Raw genomic sequence first — 13,987 nt, 5'->3', positions numbered from 1 at the left:
TTGTACTCTTTCTTTACAGATGATTCTGTGGGTATTGTTTTTCTTTGTTTGTTTTGTTTTAATTTTGAGAATTAGGTTGGGTTTCTCTGTCTTCAAGTTATTATGCATGCATAATCTTTGTGTTGATTTATTTTTATTTTTCCATTCTTACTGCTCACAAATTTTTGTACATATATACTGATGTTATTAATGCAGGAGATACAGGGGATGTGAGTTCAATCCCTGGGTCAGGAAGATCCCTTGGAGGAGGGTATGGCAATTCACTCCAGTGTTCTTGCCTGGATAGTCCCATGGACAGAGGATCTTGGCACGCTACAGTCCAAAGGGTCACAAAGAGTTGGACACGTCTGATCATGAGCATGGATCAACATTATTACAGATAATTTTAAATATAAAACATTGAATGATAGCTATAGACTATAATTATGCTAGAATGAATCAGGACAAAATTTTTCCCTGCACAGCAGAGAATATAATAAAATAAACATCAAGTTCCTCATACAATCTGAATGATCTTCTCTTAATGGAATAAGAACATTTGGCATTCTAATTTTACATTGAGGCTCAACAGTTTCAAATATTTTTAATACCCATGAGACTCCATAATTGTGGCGATACAAATTTTAACAAACCTCACATATTAGTTTATACCCCATATCACTTATTACAAACCTGTTATCTGAAAAAACACACACTTCCCCCTAAAAGTTTGTTGTTAAGGTGATTTCTTAAAAAAATTGTTATATCATAGGGTTCCTGTTACAGTTAAATGAGTGAACTGTTGGCAAAATACTAAGAGTACTATTTTAACAAATATTAATGTGAAATAAAATTCATATTTTATGGCAAGATAAGAAGAATTTAGACATATAAATTTTTCTCTGCCCTTTGGCCTCTTCTCTCCCCTAATACTCTTCATGTGTTTTGTTATAAAAGACAAAGAAAGACCAAGGGACTGATCTAGATCAGAGGAAACTAAATATATACAACCTACTAAAAAGATATGAACTGTGGGATCCTGAATTGAATCCTAGACCAGATAAAAGGTCTTGGGGAGAAAACTGGTAAAAATGAATTCTAGAGATTAGTTAACAATACTGCAGTAAATTTAATTTCCTGGATTTAATGTGAAAAAAATTAATCAGTTGATATAAGAAATAAATGGAAAATTTTATTTGAGACGAATTGAGGACTAAACCTGGGAACAGCACCTTGGAAAGCTCCAAGAACTGTTCTGACTGTTTTAAGTCAAAATACAGTAATATAAGTTTTTTGAGACATGAGGCTGTACATTAAATAATATATCTAAGTTTCTTCATGTATCCGTGCATGCTAAGTCGCTTCAGTCATGTCAGACTCTTTGTGACCCTGTGAAATGTAGACTTCTAGGTTCCTGTGTCCATGGGATACTCCAGGCAAGAACATTGGAGTGAATTTCCATGCCCTCCTCCAAGGGATCTTCCCCACCCAGGGATCGAACCTATGTCTTTTATGTCTCCTGCATTGTTAGGTGGGTTCTTTATCACTAGCATGACCTGGGAAGCCCAAGCATCATCCTTTACAAAATCAAGAAGGAATGTTATCTTTAGTGAGTAGTCTTATTGATGCTAGCAGAACATTTCTGTTTATGGTTGAGTAGGCATTTCTGCCATTAGAGGATGTTTGGTCAATGCATAATGCAGATGCACAATGCATAGTAGATAGGAGAGAGGGGAACTAAGGGCAAATAAAGCACTTTAAGTTTACATTTTTTTATCCTATCATAAAATATGAATTTTATTTCACATAAGTATACTATGGTTGTGTAAGATGCTGACATTAGGGGAAATTAAGTAAGAGGATAAAGAAGCCTCTTTGCTATTTTTTTTAAGTTTTCTATAAGTCTAAAATTGTTTCCATATGGTAATTTGAAACATTTGAATGAAGATATATAAATTATTTATTATATGTACACTTTTTTTTTAGTTCATTTCAGAGTTGGAAAGTAAATCAAATTAACTTTTTAGTAATAAGCACTACTTATCGTTGCCTGTTTCTTAAATTCCTCAAAGGACATTTTAATAAATTATTTCACTTGACACCTACATCAATCCAGTAAAGAAAATATCAGATCCATGTTACAAATTAGGAGCAAATGCTTATTGAGGGGACAGAATGTCTTGTCCAAGCACATACCACCATTTGTAACAGAGCTGTATCTTAGTTCACTGACCTTTACCATGATATCATGCCACTTCCAAACTTCTACTATGTGCAAGATGCCCTATTAGATTCTCTAGCTTAATATATGTTATCTTGTTAAAATAAAACTTTACAGAAGCTTTAATAAAAACATATTTTAAAATTTAAATAGATTGTACCTAGTTGAGATCATTAGACATGGATCAAAGATATGACATCAGATGATGATACAGAAGCAGTCAATACAGCAGGCACTTTTGATAAGGAACACAAGAGTGTAATATCTTTTATTATGTTGTAGCCTCAAGCTCCTCAGATTTTAGATATACTATATTTGATCAGTAGAAATAGTAAGCCATTCTCTGATACTTTTCTGAGCAACCATGTTGCCTTTTTTTTTTTTTTTTAAGATAATATAGCATCAATGACTGAGAGAAAAAATTTGTTCCTTCAAAATTCACTTATTGTGCACTGTGGGTGATTCTTCATTTGGCAGATTTATGCTTCCTATTAAAGCTAAAAGCAATACCACTGCCAATTTGGGTACTTTATCTTTGACATATACTGTCACACTTCTTAGTGATAAAAGGACAACTAAAAAGCTAAAATTTTCTATTTAGTTGATGTCAAATTACTAACCCACCACCAAATCTTGCTCCCTCAAGATATTGAGCATCACGGTGAAAATCATCAGAGTGTCAGAAGCAGACATAGAGCTAGTAATGCTATCTTTCATAAAACATATAATCCCTAGTTGGAATGGATGAAAGAAGATAAGTGATTGCTGTTTGAGAATGTTTTTAGTAAAGCTATCATTAGAGAAGGTGGCTAGTTTGCCAGTGCAAGTAAAGCTAACTTTTAATAACTGAATATTTACAACCTAGAAAATGTCAGAAAAAAACTGCTCCACATTGTGTTTGCAATTGTTAAGGGTCACTCTTGAAAATGTTTTATTTTTGATCACAAGAACTTGGTACCTTTAATTGTCAAGACCAAATAGTGTCAGTGAGTCATCCTAGCTTTGTTTTTAGAGATGCAAATCTTCTAGGAACCTCATTGAAAAAATCATCTTACATTAATTAAGAATTCTTTCTTAAAATAGCTTCACAAGTTTTGGTGATATCGAAGAGGTTAAGGACATTTCTTCTAGTCCCTTTACTCACTTAACACCTTTCTTTCAGGGATTATTTATTGACTGCCTTTCATATGCCATGTGCTTTTCTAGACACTAGAGAAAAGACAGTGAATCAATAACCAAAATCTCTGCCATCAGAAGCTCACATACTTCTCGGAAGATAATAATTAATGACAACAGAAAAATTAATCAGTTGATCTAAGAAAGAGATAGAAAATTTTGTTCAAGCCGAATTGAGATTATGACCTACAAATAGCATCTCAGAAAGCTCCAAGAACTATTCTACCCACTAGTAATCAAAGCAAAGCAATACAAGTGTTTTTGTTTTTGGTTTTTGGTTTTAGACAGAGGGTTGTGCATTAAATGAGTTATTGCTGACAGGTCACACAATTCAGATCTGCAAGTAAAAAGTGGTGGGTCGTCATAACCCCTTAGAAGATCAAGAAGGAATATCATCCCAAATTAGGAATTTGAGATGAAAATATACACACTATTACTATATAACCAACAGGGACCTACTGTATAGCACACGGAACTATATGTGATGTCTTGTGATAATGTACTGCAATGGAAAAGAATTCTAAAAAATAATCTATATACATATGTATAGCAATCATTTTATTCTACACCTGAAACTAACACAGCATTATAAATCAACTATATTTCAATATTTTTTTTTTTTTAAAAAGGAATATTACCTTTCAAGGAATTGTCGTACTGGCACTGGGAGAATGTCCCTCTTTATTGTAGAGCAAGGATTTTGGCCAATGGGAGAGGTTTGGTCAATGTATAAGGCAAAAACTCAATGCATAGTAGAGGCGAGAAAGGAAATCAAAGGACAGAGAAAAATTTTATGTCTAAATTTTTATTTTCTTTCCATAAAATATGAATTTTATTTCACACTAATATTTGTTAAGATAGTGTCCTCAGTACTTTACCAATACTTCTACTCATTTAATTATCACAGTAACCCTATGATATATTTAAGGAACTACCCTAACAACATTTGTTTTACTAATATATCCATCCATAAAATACAATGTCTTACACAATTAGAGAGATTTATTTTTCTGTATTATTGCAAAGAATTTGTTAATTTTTATAACATTTATTTGATTTTTAAGATGCTGACAAATATAAATAAAATAAATATGTTCCTAACTAGATTTCTTACTTAAAAACTATATTATCCTTATGTGAGATTTTTCCACAGCATAGTTCACACAAATAAATACATTTAACGTAATGATTTCATATCAAAACTTACTGAGGTTAATTTGGTTTATTTTTGGTTTTACATACTGCTTTAACTTCTCCATCCATACTGAAAATGAAATAATTACAATACAAATGTTACTAAGATATTATAAAAAGGCAAACTCGTTAAAAGTTTCTCATTATAAAATTTATACTTTGCCTTGTAAAAATAATAAATACATTGATGGTAACCATGTATCAGATACTGATTGCAGAAATGGAGAGGTCTTATCACAGGTATACATATAGAAAAAGAAAATTTAGTGTAACTTGATATAGATGAATCCTCCTTTAAAAAAAGTAATTTATCACATATGTGACAGTTTAGATATGATAGAGGAAAAATGTTCCAGAAAAAATAAAATTCAAAGAACTTTTAGAATTTTCCATTATCTTAATTTTCAATTTAATTATATAATTCCTACCATGAAACCCACATTTTGAAGTATAAAATTCAGTGGTTTTTAGTATATTCACTAGATTGTTGGGCTTCCCTGGTGACTCAGCAGTTAAGAATTGGCCTGCCAATGCCTGCCAATGCAGGAGAAGTGAGTTCAATCTCTGCATCAGGAAGATCCCCTGGAGAAGGAAATAGCAACCTACTCCAATATGCTTGGGAGGAAAATCCAGTGGACAGAGGAGCCTGGTTGGCTACAGTCCTTGGGGTCATAAAGAGTCGGACACAATTGAGTGACTGAGCACATACTAGAATGTTCAACTATCATCACTTTCTGATTTCAGGACATCATCATCACCCTGGGGTAAAAACATATCCATTGTCCCATTCCCCAACCCCCATGAATTGCTAATATTTTTTAGCATAATGTTAAGGTTCATTCATGTTGTAGCATGTATCAGCATTCACCTTTATGACTAAAAAGATTCTACTATATGTGTATATCAGGCTTCCCTGGTGGCTCAGTGGTAAAGAATCCACCTGGCAATGTAGGAGACTTAGGTTTGATCCCTGGGTCAGAAAGATCCCATGGAGAAGGAAACGGCAACCCACTCCAGTATTCTTGCCTGGAAAATTCCATAGGCATAGGAACCCTGTGGGCTAAAGTTCATGGGGCTGAAGAGAGTCAAACATGACTGAGCATTTCTAGATATGTGTTTGCTACATTTTGTTTCATATACCAGTTGATGGATATTTGGGTTATATTAATCTTTTGACTATTATAAATAATGATGCTGTGAATACTCATGTTCAAATTTTTATACAGATGCATGTTTTCAATATTGTTGGTATGTATATAGGAGAACTACTTAATAATATAACACTCTGCTGAACTGTTTGAGGAAACTCCAGACTGTTTTCTAAAAGGATTGATTGAAATATTTGCATTCCCAAAAGAAATGAATAAGGGTTCCAATTTCTCCATATCCTTGCTCAATTTATTATTGCCTGATTTCTTGTAATTAACCATTATAGTAGATAAAAAAAGTGGTATACCATGTGGTTTTGATTTATATTTCCCTAGTGAATAATGACTTTGAGCATATTTCCATGTGCTTATTGGGCAATTGTATATGTTATTTGGAGATTTTCTATTCAAATATGTTGTCTTTTAAAATTATGGTATTTGACTGTTAATTATTGAATTACATGTGTGTTGGATTTTCTTAAAAGCACTTCTTTGGGTAAATATATTCCTAAATATTTTAGTATTATGGTGTTGTTGTAAATGGAATTTTCTTAATTTCATTTTCTGATATTTTGTGGATTCTAAATATAACTGTTATATTCAGTTCAGTCTCTCAGTCGTGTCTGATTCTTTGTGACCCCAAGGACAGCAGTACGTTAGGCCTCCCTGACCATCACCAACTCCCGGAGTCTACTCAAACTCATGTCCATTGAGTTGGTCATGCAATCCAAGCATCTCATCCTCCGTCTTCCCCTTCTCCTCCTGCTTTGAATCTTTCCCAGCATCAGGATCTTTTCAAATGAGTCAGCTCTTCACATCAAGTGGCAAAGTAATAGAGTTTCAGCTTCAACATCTGTCCTTCCAATGAATACTCAGGGCTGATCTCCTTTAATATGGACTGGTTGGATCTCCTTGCAGTCCAAATGACTATCAAGAGTCTTCTCCAACACCAGAGTTCAAAAGCATCAATTCTTATACACTTAGCTTTCTTTATAGTCCAACTCTCACATCCATACATGACTACTGAAAAAATAATAGCCTTTACTAAACAGACATTTGTTAGCAAAGTAATGTCTCTGCTTTTTAATATGCTGTCTAGGTTGGTCATAACTTTTTTTCCAAGGAGTAAGCATCTTTTGATTTCATGGCTGCAGTCACCATTTGCATTGATTTTTGAGCCCAGAAAAATAAGGTCAGCCACTGTTTCCACTGTTTCCCCATCTGTTTGCCATGAAGTGATGGGACCGGATGACATGATCTTAGTTTTCTGAAGGTTGAGTTTTAAGCCAATATTTTCACTCTCCACTTTAACTTTCATCAAGAGGCTCTTTAGTTCTTCACTTTCTGCCATAAGGGTGGTGCCATCTGCATATCTGAGGTTATTGATGTTTCATCTGGCAATCTTGATTCCAGCTTGTGCTTCCACCAACCCAACATTTCTCATGATGTACTCTGCATATAAGTTAAATTAGCAGGATGAAAATATACAGCCTTGACATACTCCTTTCCTGATTTGGAACCAGTCTGTTGTTCCATGTCCAGTTCTAACTTTTGCTTCTTGACCTGCATACAGATTTCTCAGGAGGCAGATAAGGTGGCCTGGTATTACCATCTCTTTAAGAATTTTCCACAGGTTGTTGTGATTCACACTGTCAACGTTTTTGGCATACTCAATAAGGCAGAAGTAGAAGTTTTTCTGGAACTTTCTAACTTTTTCAGTGATCCAGCAGATGTTGGCAATTTGATCTCTGGTTCCTATGCCTTTTCTAAATCCAGCTTGACCATCTGCAAGTTAATAATTCAAATACTGTTAAAACCTGGCTTGGAAAATTTTGAGCATTACTTTGCTAGTGTATGAGATGAGTGCAATGTGCAGTACTTTGAACATTTTTTGGCATTACCTTTCTTTGAGATCGGAATGACAACTGACCATTTCCAGTTCTGTAGTGACTGCTGAGTTTTCCAAATTTTCTGGCATATTGAATGCAGCACTTTCACAGTATCATCTTTAGGATTTGAAATAGCTCAACTGGAATTCCATCACCTCCACTAGCTTTTTTCATAGTGATGCTTCCTTAAGCCCACTTGACTTCACATTCCAGGATATCTGGCACTAGGTGAGTGATCACACCATCGTGGTTATCTGGGTCATGAAGATCTTTCTTGTATAGTTCTGTGTATTCTTGCCACCTCTTCTTAATATCTTCTGCTTCTGTTAGGTGCATGCAATTTCTGTCTTTTAATGTGCCCAGTTTGCATGAAATATTCCTTTGGTATTTCTTATTTTCTTTAAGAGATCTCTAGTCTTTCCCATTCTACTGTTTTCCTCTGTTTCTTTGCACTGATCACTGTGGAAGCTTTTCTTATCTCTTCTTGCTATTCTTTGGAACTCTGCATTCAAGTGGGTATATCATTCTTTTTCTCCTTTGCCTTTCGCTTCTCTTCTTTCCACAGCTATTTCTAAGGCTCCTCACACCACCTTTTTGCCTTTGTTTTTCTTAGGGATGGTCTTGATCCCTGCCTTCTGTACAATGTCATAAACCTCCATCTATAATTCTTCAGTCACTCTGTCTATCAGATCAAATCTCTTGAATCTATTTGTCACTTCCACTAAATAATCGTAAGGGATTTTATTTAGGTCATACCTGAATGGCCTATTGGTTTTTGCTTTTTTCTTAAATTTAAGTCTGATTGTGGCTATAAGTAATTCATGATCTGAGCCACAGTCAGCTCCTGGTCTTGTTTGTGCTGACTATATAGAACTACTTCATCTTTGGCTCCAAAGAATGCAATCAGTCTTATTTCTGTATTGGCCATCTGGTGATGTCCATGTGTAGAGTATTCTCTTGTTTTCCTGGAAGGGGGTGTTTGCTATGATCAATGCATTCTTTTGGAAAAAACTCTATTAGCCTTTAGTCTGTACGGCTTTGCCTATTCTAAAGCCTTTGACTGTGTGCATAACAACAAACTATTGGAAATTTTTAAAGAGATGACTAGACCACCTGACCTGCCCCCCTGAGAAATCTGCATACAGGTCAGGAAGCAACAGTTCTAACTTATATGCAGAGTACATCAAGATAAACACTGAGTTGGATGAAGCACAAGGTGGAATCAAGATTGCAGGGAGAAATATCAATAAGCTCAGATATGCAGATGGCACCACCCTTATGGCAGAAAGTGAAGAAGAATGAAAGAGCCTATTGATGAAAGTGAAAGAGGAGAGTGAAAAAGTTGGCTTAAAACTCAACATTCAGAAAACTAAGATGACAGCATCTGGTCATATCATTTCATGGCAAATAGATGGGGAAGCAATGAAAACAGTGACAGACTATTTTTTTTGGACTCCAAAATCACTGCAGATGGTGATTGTAGCCATGAAATTAAATGACACTTGTTCCTTGGAAGAAAAGGTATGACCAACCTAGACCGCATATGAAAAAGCAGAGACATTACTTTGCCAACAAGGGTCTATCTAGTCAAAGCTATGGTTTTTCCAGTAGTCATGTATGAATGTGAGAGTTTGAATATAAAGAACGCTGAGCACCAAAAAATTGAGACTTTTGAACTATGGTGTTGAGCGTCTCTTAGGCAGCAAGGAGATCCAACCAGTCTCTCCTAAAAGAAATAAGCCCTGAATACTCATTGCAAGAACTGATGCTGAAGCTGAAACTCCAATACTTTGGTCCCATGATGTGAAGAACTAAGTCATTTGAAAAGACCTTAATGCTGGGAAAAATGGAAGGTGGGAGGAGAAGGGGATGTCAGAGGATGAGATGGTTGGATGGCATCACCAACTCAATGGACATGAGTTTGAGTAAACTCCCGGAGTTGGTGATGGACAGTGAGGCCTGGGGTGCTTCAGTCTATGGGTTCACAAAGACTTGGATTTGACTGAGTGACTGAACTGAACTGAACAGCTTCATTCTGTACTCCAAGGCCAAATTTGCCTGTTTCTCCAGGTATTTCTTGACTTCCTACTTTTGCATTCCACTCCCCTATAATGAAAAGGATATCTCTTTTGGGTGTTCATTCTAGAAGGTCTTGTAAGTCTTCATAGAACCGTTCAACTTCAACTTCTTCAGCATTACTCGTAGGAGCATAGACTTGGATTACTGTGATATTGAATGGTTTGCCTTGGAAATGAACAGAGATTGTTCTGTAATTTTTGAGATTGCATCCAAGTACTGCATTTCAGACTCTTTTGTTGACTATGATGGCTACTCCACTTCATCCAAGGTATTCTTGCCCATAGTAGTAGATATAATGGTTATCTGAGTTAAATTCACCCTTTCCAGTCCGTTTTAGGTCTCTGATTCCTAAAATGTTGATGTTCACTCTTGACATCTCCTGTTTGACCTTCAAATTTGCCTTGACTCATGGACCTAACATGCCAGGTTCCTATGAAATTTTGCTCTTTACAGTATTGGACTTTACTTCCATCACCTGCCACATCCACAACTGGGTGTTGTTTTTGCTTGGCTCTGTCTCTTCATTCTTTCTCAAGTTATTTCTCACTGATCTCCAGTAGCATATTGGGCACCTACCAACCTGGGGAGTTCATCTTTCAGTGCCTTATCTTTTTGCCTTTTCATACTGTTCATGGAGTTCTCAAGGTAAGAATACTGAAGTGATTTGCCATTCACTTCTCCAATGGGCCACCTTTTGTTAGAACTCTCCACCATGACCCGTCTGTCTTGGGTGGCCCTACATGACATGGATCATAGTTTCATTGGGTTAGACAAGACTCTGGTACATGTGATCAGATTGGTAGTTTTCTGTGATTGTGGTTTCCATTCTGTCTGCCCTTTGATGGAGAAGGATCAGAGGCTTATGGAAGCTTCCTGATGGGAGAGACTGACTGAAGGGGAAACTGGGTCTTGTTCTGATGGGGAGGGGGGGCATGCTCAGTAGTCTTTAATCAATTTTTCTGTTAATGGGCAGGGCTGTGTTCCATTCCTGTTATTTGGCCTGATGCAAAACTATGGTGCAGGTAATGAAGATAATGGCGACCTCCTTGCAAAGGTCCCATGCATGCACTGCTGCATGCAGTGCCCCCAATCCTGCAGCAGGCCACCACTGACCCATGCTTCCACCAAGGACTCCTAAACACTCACAGGCAAGTCTGGATCAATCTCTTTTTGGGTCACTGTTCCTTTCTTCTGGGTCCTGGTGAACACAAGGCTTTGTTTGTTCGCTCCAAGAATCTGTTTCCCAGTCCTGTGTAAATTCTGGCAGATCTATGGTGGGGTTAATGGTGACCTCCTCCAAGACAGCTTATGCCATACCCAGGTCTATTGCACCCAGAGCCGCTGCCCCTTCAGCAGTCCACTGCTGACCTGTACCTCCGCAGGAGACACTCAAACACAGTTCTGTTTCAGTTTCTGTGGGGTCTCTGGGTCCTGATGTACACCAGGTTTATTTGAGCCCTCTGAGCGTCTCTGGCATATGTGGGGTTTGATGCTAAACATGATTTTGCCCCTCCTACTGTCTTTATGGGGCTTCTCCTTTGCCCTTGGAAGTTGAATATCTCCTCAAAGTCACTCCAGCACCACGCAGCTGCCACTCCATTGCTGTGCATCCACCCCTCCAGCGGCTATCATCTTATATTAAAAAAGGGCAATAGATAAATGCCAAAACAACAGAACAGTCTCACATATTCAATGATGTAGCTAAAGTAAAACCATAAAATTCTTATTTAATCAGAAAACCAAAGAAAATATAACAACAAAAGAAAAGATGGGAAAATAATAAACATCAAGCATGATGCTCAATTTAAGACTGATAATACCAATTATTGCAATAATTGTAAATGGACAAACATAAACCCAGATAGTAGAAACTGTCATTTTGTGAAGAAAAGTCAAACAACCACAAAAAAACAGTGCTTACAAGAAACAAACAGAAAAATGCATGCCATGTATATAAAAATGTGTCAGGAGAAAATATTGGATAATATATATCATTCAGACACAAATGTAAGGAAAATGGAGTGGACATGTTAATATCAGAAGACATAGATTTTATAACATGAAGCTGAAAGGAAAATTCCATAGCTATAAAATCTCAATTCATCAAGAGGAAATTTTAAAAACCTAAATGAGCATTCAGTTCAGTTCAGTTCAGTTCAGTCACACAGTTGTGTCCGACTCTTTACGACCCCATGAATTGTAGCACTCCAGGCCTCTCTGTCCACACCAATTCCAGAGTTCACTCAGACTCACGTCCATCGACTCAGTGATGCCATCCAGCCATCTCATCCTCTGTCGTCCACTTCTCCTCCTGCCCCCAATCTCTACCAGCATCAGAGTCTTTTCCAATGAGTCAACTCTTCGCATGAGGTGGCCAAAGTACTGGAGTTTCAGCTTCACCATCATTCCTTCCAGAGAAATCCCAGGGCTGATCTCCTTCAGAATGGACTTGTTGGATCTCCTTGCAGGCAAAGGGACTCTCAAGATTCTTCTCCAACACCACAGTTCAAAAGCATCAATTCTTCGGTGCTCAGCTTTCTTCACAGTCCAACTCTCACATCCATACATGACCACAGGAAAAACCATAGCCTTGACTAGACGGACCTTTGTTGGCAAAATAATATCTCTGCTTTTGAATATGCTATCTAGGTTGATCACAACTTTTCTTCCAAGGAGTAAGTGTCTTTTAATTTCATGGCTGCAGTCACCATCTGCAGTGATTTTGGAGCCCCAAAAAATAAAGTGTGACACTGTTTCCACTGTTTCCCCATCTATTTCCCATGAAGTGATGGGACCAGATGCCATGATCTTCGTTTTCTGAATGTTGAGCTTTAAGCCAACTTTTTCACTCTCCACTTTCACTTTCATCAACAGGCTTTTCAGTTCCACTTCAATTTCTGCCATAAGTGTGGTGTCATCTGCATATCTGAGGTTATTGATATTTCTCCCGGCAATCTTGATTCCAGCTTGTGCTTCTTCCAGCCCAGCGTTTCTCATGATGTACTCTGTATATAAGTTAAATAAGCAGGGTGGCAATATACAGCCTTGACATACAACTTTTCCAATTTGGAACCAGTCTGTTGTCCATGTCCAGTTCTAACTGTCACTTCCTGACCTGAATATAGGTTTCTCAAGAGGAAGGTCAGGTGGTCTGGGATTCCCATCTCTTTCAGAATTTTCCAGTTTATTGTGATCCACAAAGTCAAAGGCTTTGGCATAGTCAGTAAAGCAGGCATAGATATTTTTTTCTGGAACTCTCTTGCTTTTTCGATGATCCAGCAGATTTTGGCAATTTGATCTCTGGTTCCGCTGCCTTTTCTAAAACCAGCTTGAACATCAGGAAGTTCACGGTTCACGTATTGCTGAAGCCTGGCTTAGAGAATTTTGAACATTACTTTATTAGCGTGTGAGATGGGTGCAGTTGTGCAGTAGTTTGAGCATTCTTTGGCATTGCCTTTCTTTGGGATTGGAATGAAAACTGACCTTTTCCAGTCCTGTGGCCACTGCTGAGTTTTCCAAATTTGCTGGCATATTGAGTGCAGCACTTTCACAGCATCATCCTTCAGGATTTGAAATAGCTCACCTGGAATTCCATCACCTCCACTAGCTTCGTTCGTAGTGATGCTTTCTAAGGCCCGCTTGATTTCACATTCAAGGACTCTAGGTAGTGATCACACCATTGTGATTATCTGGGTCATGAAGATCTTTTTTGTACAGTTCTTCTGTGTATTCCTGCCACCTCTTCTTAATATCTTCTGCTTCTGTTAAGTCCATACCATTTCTGTCCTTTATCGAGCCCATCTTTGCATGAAATGTCCCTTTGGTATCTCTAATTTTCTTGAAGATATCTCTAGTCTTTCTCATTCTGTTGTTTTCCTCTATTTCTTTGCATTGATGGCTGAAGAAGGCTTTCTTATCTCTTCTTGCTATTCTTTGGAACTCTGCATTCAGATGTTTATGTCTTTCCTTTTCTCCTTTGCTTTTTCCTTCTCTTCTTTTCACAGCTTTTTGTAAGGCCTCCTCAGACAGCCATTTTGCTTTTTTGCATTTCTTTTGCATGGGGATGGTCTTGATCCCTGTCTCCTGGACAATGTCATGAACCTCATTCCATAGTTCATCAGGCACTCTATTTATCAGATCTAGTCCCTTAAATCCATTTCTCACTTCCACTGTATAATCATAAGGGTTTTTATTTAGGTCATACCTGAATGGTCTAGTGGTTCTTCATATTTTCTTCAATTTCAGTCTGAATTTGACAATAAGGAGTTCATGATCTGAGCCACAGTCAGTTCCTGATCTTG

This window comes from Bubalus bubalis, chromosome X, assembly GCF_019923935.1.
Source record: "Bubalus bubalis isolate 160015118507 breed Murrah chromosome X, NDDB_SH_1, whole genome shotgun sequence".
NCBI lineage: Eukaryota > Metazoa > Chordata > Mammalia > Artiodactyla > Bovidae > Bubalus > Bubalus bubalis.
The sequence above is the reverse complement of the archived record's forward strand: the minus strand, read 5'-3'. Positions refer to the sequence as shown.